General features: G+C 34.5%; 1 long non-coding RNA gene across 1 annotated transcript in view; it reads left to right on the forward strand.

Annotated features, from left to right (window-relative positions):
• LOC107625591 overlaps window positions 1-6,471 on the forward strand; it is a 7,180-nt gene extending 709 nt beyond the window's left edge. Inside the window, exon 3 of the long non-coding RNA XR_001617319.2 lies at window positions 6,400-6,471. This is a non-coding gene — a long non-coding RNA (uncharacterized LOC107625591). The remainder of the gene's footprint in view (window positions 1-6,399) is intronic.

Genomic DNA, 7,064 nt, shown 5'->3' on the forward strand with positions numbered 1-7,064 from the left:
TAAAAATTAATAGAATAATTTAATTTTTATTTATTTTTTTAATTTTAAAAATTTGATATAAAAAAAAGAATAAAGAAGAGAAATAATAGAAATGCGTAAGGAAAAATAAAAACTTTTTTACACAAAATATAATTTTTTGAAGAGAAATTTAGAAAAATAACATAAATTTTGATGGTTATTAGTAGTTTAGAGAAAAAAGGATTGAATCTAGGCTATTTTTTATTTTGTTTGATTTTACTTCAAATATGATGGAATTTAGAAAATATGTTAAATTTGCTTTTATTAAAAATGCAAGAGACACTTTTATTTTGTCTCTTGTTGATAGAGGAGTCAAAATAAATTTGTAAGCGAATAGAGTTGCTATGACGTCTTGCTGGATAGAATAAGTAGGAGACAATTTTATTTTGTCTCTAAGAGAATAAAATTAGAATCAGAACAGAGAAGGAAGAGTGATACATCCATATATCCTGGTTCAACCACCATGTGTAATGTGAACTACATCCAATCTCCCTCACAACAGTGGTGAAATTTTCACTATCTTTCAAATATTACAAACATCAATTTTTCTAGGATTCAACATAATCTTATCTGAGACAAACTCAACTTCTACCCAAGCCAGATTTGACTAGGTTCACTCCCTAGATTTGTAACCACTAAGTCCTCACCCAACTTAGTAAGAAAATTTTTTCAAGATCATTATTGCAAAATAAAAAACGTACAAAAAATTTCTAAAATAAACATTTGGTTTTTCTCCAAGTCTAACTCTCTTTATCTTTTCTCTCAATGGCTTTTTTTTAATTCCTCAAATTAATGCTTTTTTTTCATTGAAACAAAGGTAAATAAAAAACTAAAAAAAAAGAGTATTCAACAGAAAACCATGAAGGAGAAGAAGGTATAGCTTTGTAAGCTATGGAAACTCAATCTTTGTCCTCTCACTCCTTGAACCAATCTCTGGCCATTTACCCCTTTAATAGAGGAGTAAATCTTCCAAAGTTTGATACTTTGCTTCAGCACATTTGACTTCCTCTCTCCAAAAATCAACAATAGCGGCGGCGCAAAAGAGAGATAGAATAGCAACAATGATTGAACCATACATGCATCAATACCTTCTATCTTTTCTTTCATTGTTTTTTATATTGCTTCAAGTATCTGAGCCCTTCATTTGTGCTTTGACTCCAAGTAACTTTTTTGACCATTGATTTCTTGCAAAGCTCTATAACCTCCATTTGAATCAGATTTTTCATTCGGTGCATACAAAAGGAGAATTTCTTCAACAATCTTCAATGAAGCACAAATGAAACAAAATGTCTCTGATGTAGTCTTAGGATGTGATCTTTGCTTAAAGCCCTAATTTGTTTAACCTTTTTTTTCTTGCTTAAATTTAGTAACCCACTTTTTTATTTTGATTTAATTCCTAATTAAACTTTTTTTTTGCTTTCCTTCTGAACTTCTTTACGTGGGTGAGAGAAAAGAGAGAAGAGAGCATTTGGTTTGGTGGTTTAGTTTTGGTTCTAATGAGAATAGAGTTCTATTTCTTAGTTAGAAATCAAGTTGAGTGAATGGACTTAGATCATCAGTTGGGCCTTATGCTTGTGTTTGGTTCAAATTTATTTCTCTATACTAGCCGTCCAAATTTTTTATCACTTTGGGCTTTATTAGTTTGTTGTTGGGCATGTTTGTTTTCTCTGGATTACTGAACCATTAACAAACTAAATTACACACATAATTGGTTTATTAATCCCAATAATAATATTTAGTTATCATCAAATAATAGTTTTTAGTTCTTCAAACTCGACAATCTCCTCCTTGATGATAAATATTATAAAATAAATTGTAAAAAAAAATGAGAAGAGTTTTAAGAAACTTCTCTTTGATGATACAATCCTGATGTGAACTCTCCCTTTCTTTTATTCACTTGGCTCCCTCTGAATATTTGCATTCTTCAACCTGTGATCAATAAATTTTATACAAGAACTATGCCAAACATTCAAACAGCCATTCAAAAATTATTAGCTTTCAATCCAGAAATATCATTCATCAATATTTTGATAAAGAGTTCAAAATCAAAGCTATAAACAATATTTTTGGAGGACAAATATATAAACTCCAAAACAGATCAAACCAAAGAAATAATGATTCACACCAGTCAATGGGTACCAGAAGCAACAAAGGCAATAAAAATATTAGTACTAACATCCAACAAATGAATTAAACAACCTATCAATTCATAAATCATTAACACAATGCCATAACAATAATTCATTTTCATCATTCACTCTCCCTTTTGTCATTAAGAGAAGGTAGTATTACCTACACAAAGATTTTGTTAGGCTAAAATAGTATTCCAATTAGGTCAAAGTTAAGTGCCTACAACTATTATAGTTATCCAAAGAAAAATTAACAATATTCAAAAGATTCAAAGACTAAAAATTTTAGCATAAAAAAAGCAGGTTCTTAAAAAGCAGCAGCATCAAGCAGGAGCTAGACATCATATTCCTCATCCTTGATTTCTAGAAGATTTTCTTCTTGCTCAGACATCACTTGGTCATCTTTCAAGGAATCTATGTACTTTAAAAGCACTTCAACCTGGCTTTGAGACTTTCGTAAGGAATTCTCATTTTCTATAGCTAGTGTCCTAACTTGTTTGCTCGAGTTGATCATTTGTTTGGCGAGGTTCACAAATTTTCGTAAGACATCTTTCATGATGTCATTTACCAAGTACTTGTAAGAGGATGATGTCCCTACAGCTAATGGAGGAGGAAGAATGCTTTTGTCCTCTTCTTCTTCCATAACAGTGTCCTTGGCAGCCTTGGTTCCTTTTTCTTTTGATTGCTTGACTGCACCATCGTCCTTAAAAGATGAAATTCTATTCTTGTGGGTCTAATTGTTTAGATCAACACCAAAGTAGTCAAAGATGCAAGTAAAAAACATGCTATATGGTAGAGAAAAAAATTTGTCACTTTTGATACAATCATGTATATGGCACATCATCAAATATGTAAAGGAAATTTCAGTTTTGTTGATGATGGCATAGATAACTAAGGTGTCACAAAGAGTCACTCGCTGATAAGAACCACTTTGAGGCAAGACAATGTGGGTAATAATGCGACGTAGTTGGGATTTGACAGGACGTAGGGATCGATAGTTGGGGGTAACACCATCCATGAGGAAAATATTTTCACATATGTTTGCCAACACATCCTTGTGTGAAATGCCCAGATCATTATCCCATTTTTCAAAAATGTAAGCATTGACGCTAACATCATAATAATCAAGGACTTCATCAATGGATTGTTTATTTAAATGAATTCCTTGGCCTTTTACATATGAGTGAATAGATTCCTCACGATAGTACATATTAACATATAATTCTCTTACTAAATCAGGGTAAACAGATTTTTTTATTTCAAAGAATTTTTTCAATCCAAGTAAACAATGTTTTCAATAAAATCAATCCCTTTCTTAGCTAGAGCATTTAAATTAGCCACAAAAGTAAAACATAGGGATCTTTTAGAAACAATGGCTCTATGAAATTCAACATTCATGCTTGAATAAAAATAAAATAGATCATAGTGAGAATGAGGAAGGTTACAGAAATGGGATTTAAAATCTACAGGGTCAGGATTTGCAGGTTCTTTTACAGAATTAAGGAAAGGTCTTCGGTTACCTTTTGAAGGACGACTAGACGGTGCAGATCATCCTTGAGGATGAGATGAGGAGCGAAGAGGTGGAGATATTAGAGGTTCTTCGTCACCCATATATTTCTTTTCTTTTGCTCTAGAAGTTCCAGCTTTAGTTGTCATTGAGGATGGATGACGAGAGGTATTTTTGGTTTATGCCATAGGTTCGGGAACTGGAGACAAGTGTGATGAGGAATGGGAGTGAATATGAATATGAATGTGTGCTTGGCCTTTTAGAGGAGGGTTTCGTAGAGCACGATAAGTTCCTGTGCCTCTTTGTGTTGCTACATTCTTTCTCATATCTATGAAACTTAATGAATGCGATTATAGGAGTGGTGGAGGTTGGAGAAAATGAGAAGTTTTTAAGAAGTAACTACTATTAATGCTTTGAAAATTTTTGAAAATACAAACTATTATTTAAACAAAATGAAAAGGTGTTTCAAAAAAAATTGATTTTGAAAGGATATGTAAACTAGCAGTTTGAAAAGACAAGACAATAATAAAATTTGAAAATCTGAATTTTGATTTGACTTGATGAGAAACCCTAAAACAATTAATTTTTGAATTTATGATCAAAATAAATAATGAGGCCCACATCATAGAAATAGAACTTCTTCCCTTTGGGCCCAATGATGGTTTTAAGGAAACACAAAGGACCACCAAAGATTCACTTTTGACCCAAAGGAATTATCTTTACCACAACTCAGTCTGATAACCAAAGAACCTAGAAGGAGTCATCATCTATCCAGTTTTATCTCCTGTCGATCTAAGAGACAAAAATACACAGAGAACTACATCATCAATTTAATTTAAGAATTCAGAATCAACAATACCCAATGCTTTTCTCAACTTGCAAAATCTATCTTCAGACAGAGGTTTAGTAAAAATATCAGCAAGTTGATCCTCAGATTTCACAAATTGTATGTCAATTGTATCTTTTTGCATATGTTCCCTAATGGAGGGAAATCTTACTTTAATGTGCTTGGTTCTTAAGTGCAAAACAGGATTTTTAGAAATATTTATGGCACTCATGTTATCACAAAATAAATGGATACTATTGACTTGCAATTTGTAATCTGCAAGTTGTGTTTTATGCCATAACAATTGTGAACAACAAGAAGAAGCGGCTATATATTCAGTCTCAGCTATGGGCAGTGCAACAGTAGCTTGCTTCTTGCTTGACCATACGATTAGAGACTGTCCAAGGAAGCAACAAATCTCCGAAGTTCTTCTTCTATCAACTTGGTCACCGGCAAAATCTGCATCACAATATCCCATTACACAAAACTTATTAGATTTAGGATACCATATACCAAAATCAATAATTCCATTAATATATCTATTGATTCTTTTTACAACTAAAAGATGGGATTCTTTTTTATATTATTGGAATCTAGAGCAAACTCCAACACTTTCAAATATCTCTAGTGGTGCGCAGAATCCCACACTTTCACACAAATTAACCATCAAGTGCACTGGGTCGTCCAAGTAATACCTGAGTGAGTCAGGGTCAATCTCACGAGGATTGTGATTTGAAGCAAGCTATGGTTATCTTGCAGATCTTAGTCAGGCGAAAAGAAGAGTTGTTGGATCTGGTTAAGAGCATAAAAGGAATAAAGAGATCTTAACTAGGTTGATATGTTTATAATGATAAGAAGATGGTTAAGGCTTGGAGATGCTTTTTTCTTCTGGATTAACTCTAGTCTTACTGTCTTCTTCAACTGTGAATGATTTCTTCTATGGCAGGTGATGAGCGGATATTTTATATGCTTTTTGGGGTTAATTTCATATAGTTTTTAGTATGTTTTAGTTAGTTTTTAGTTTATTTCCATTAGTTTTTAGAAAAAATTCATATTTCTGGACTTTACTATGAGTTGTGTATCACCGTTGCCGGGGATTGTTCGTGTTTGGACAACTAACGGTTTATTTTGTTAGAACGCGGTGTTTATGTTCATGGTAATTGGCTATCATATTCTTTAAAATCTTTTTCAAAAATAATTTTTTCTATTAAATCCTGTGCCAAACTTTAAGTTTGGTGTTTTCTTGTTGATTTTTCCAGCTGTCAAGACAAATAACAGAAGAATGCCAAGCAGTTCAATTAAGAAGTGGGAAAACATTAAATATCCCACCTCAAGGCAGCAAAAAGCTAAGGAATGAGCAGACCACCCAAAATTCACCTGAGGACAGTAAGAGCCCAGGAAAAAATAATTCTGGCACTAAAACGCCAGAAAATTGGTGGAAGGCTGGCGCTGAACGCCCAGACCATGCCCAAAACTGGCGTTCAACGCCAGAAACAAGGCAAAACTGGCGTTCAACACCAGAAATGGGCAAGGATCTGGCGTTGAACGCCCGAACTGGGCAAGATCTGGCGCTGAACGCCCAAAATGGGCACAATTCTGGCGTTCAGACGCTAGGAACAGACAAGGAGTTGGCGTCTAACATCACTCCAGTTTCTAACTCTGGCACTCAATTGCCAGTGAGGGATCAGACACACACAAGTGCTGATGACAACCCCTCTAAAAAGGCTTCTTCAACCACTTCTGTAGGCAATAAACCTGCAGCAATTAAGGTTGAAGAATATAAAGCCAAGATACCTTATCCTCAAAAACTCCGAAAAGAGGAGCAGGATAAGCAATTTGCTCGCTTTGCAGATTATCTCAGGACTCTTGAAATAAAATCTGGACTTTACTATGAGTTGTGTGTTTTTCTGTAATTTCAGGTATTTTTCTGGCTGAAATTGAAGGAGCTGAGCAAAAATCTGATTCAGGCTGAAAAAGGACTACTGATGCTGTTGGATTCTGACCTCCCTTCACTCAAAGTGGATTTTCTGGAGCTACAAAACTCGAAATGGTATGCTTCCAATTGCGTTGGAAAGTAGAGATCCAGGGCTTTCCAGAAATATATAATAGTCCATACTTTGCACAAGGATAGACGATGTAAACTGGCGTTCAACGCCAGTTCTCTGCCCAATTCTGGCGTCCAGCGCCAGAAAAGGATCAAAAGCTGGAGTTGAACGCCCAAACTGGCACAAAAACTGGCGTTCAACTCCACAAATGGCCTCTGCACGTGGATTGCTTAATTCTCAGCCCCAGCACACACCAAGTGGGCCCCAGAAGTGGGCCTCTGCATCATCCATCATAGTTTACTCATTTGTTGTAAACCTAGGCTACTAGTTTGGTATTTAAACAACTTTTAGAGACTTATTTTGTATCTCATGATAATTTAGATCTAAACTTTGTATTCTCTGACGGCATGAGTCTCTAAACCCCATTGTTGGGGGTGAGGAGCTCTGCTGTGTCTCGATGAATTAATGCAAGTATTTCTGTTTTCCATTCAAACACGCTTGTTCCTATCTAAGATATTCATTCGCGCTTAACTGTGATG

This window comes from Arachis ipaensis, chromosome B02, assembly GCF_000816755.2.
Source record: "Arachis ipaensis cultivar K30076 chromosome B02, Araip1.1, whole genome shotgun sequence".
Taxonomy (NCBI): Eukaryota; Viridiplantae; Streptophyta; class Magnoliopsida; order Fabales; family Fabaceae; genus Arachis; species Arachis ipaensis.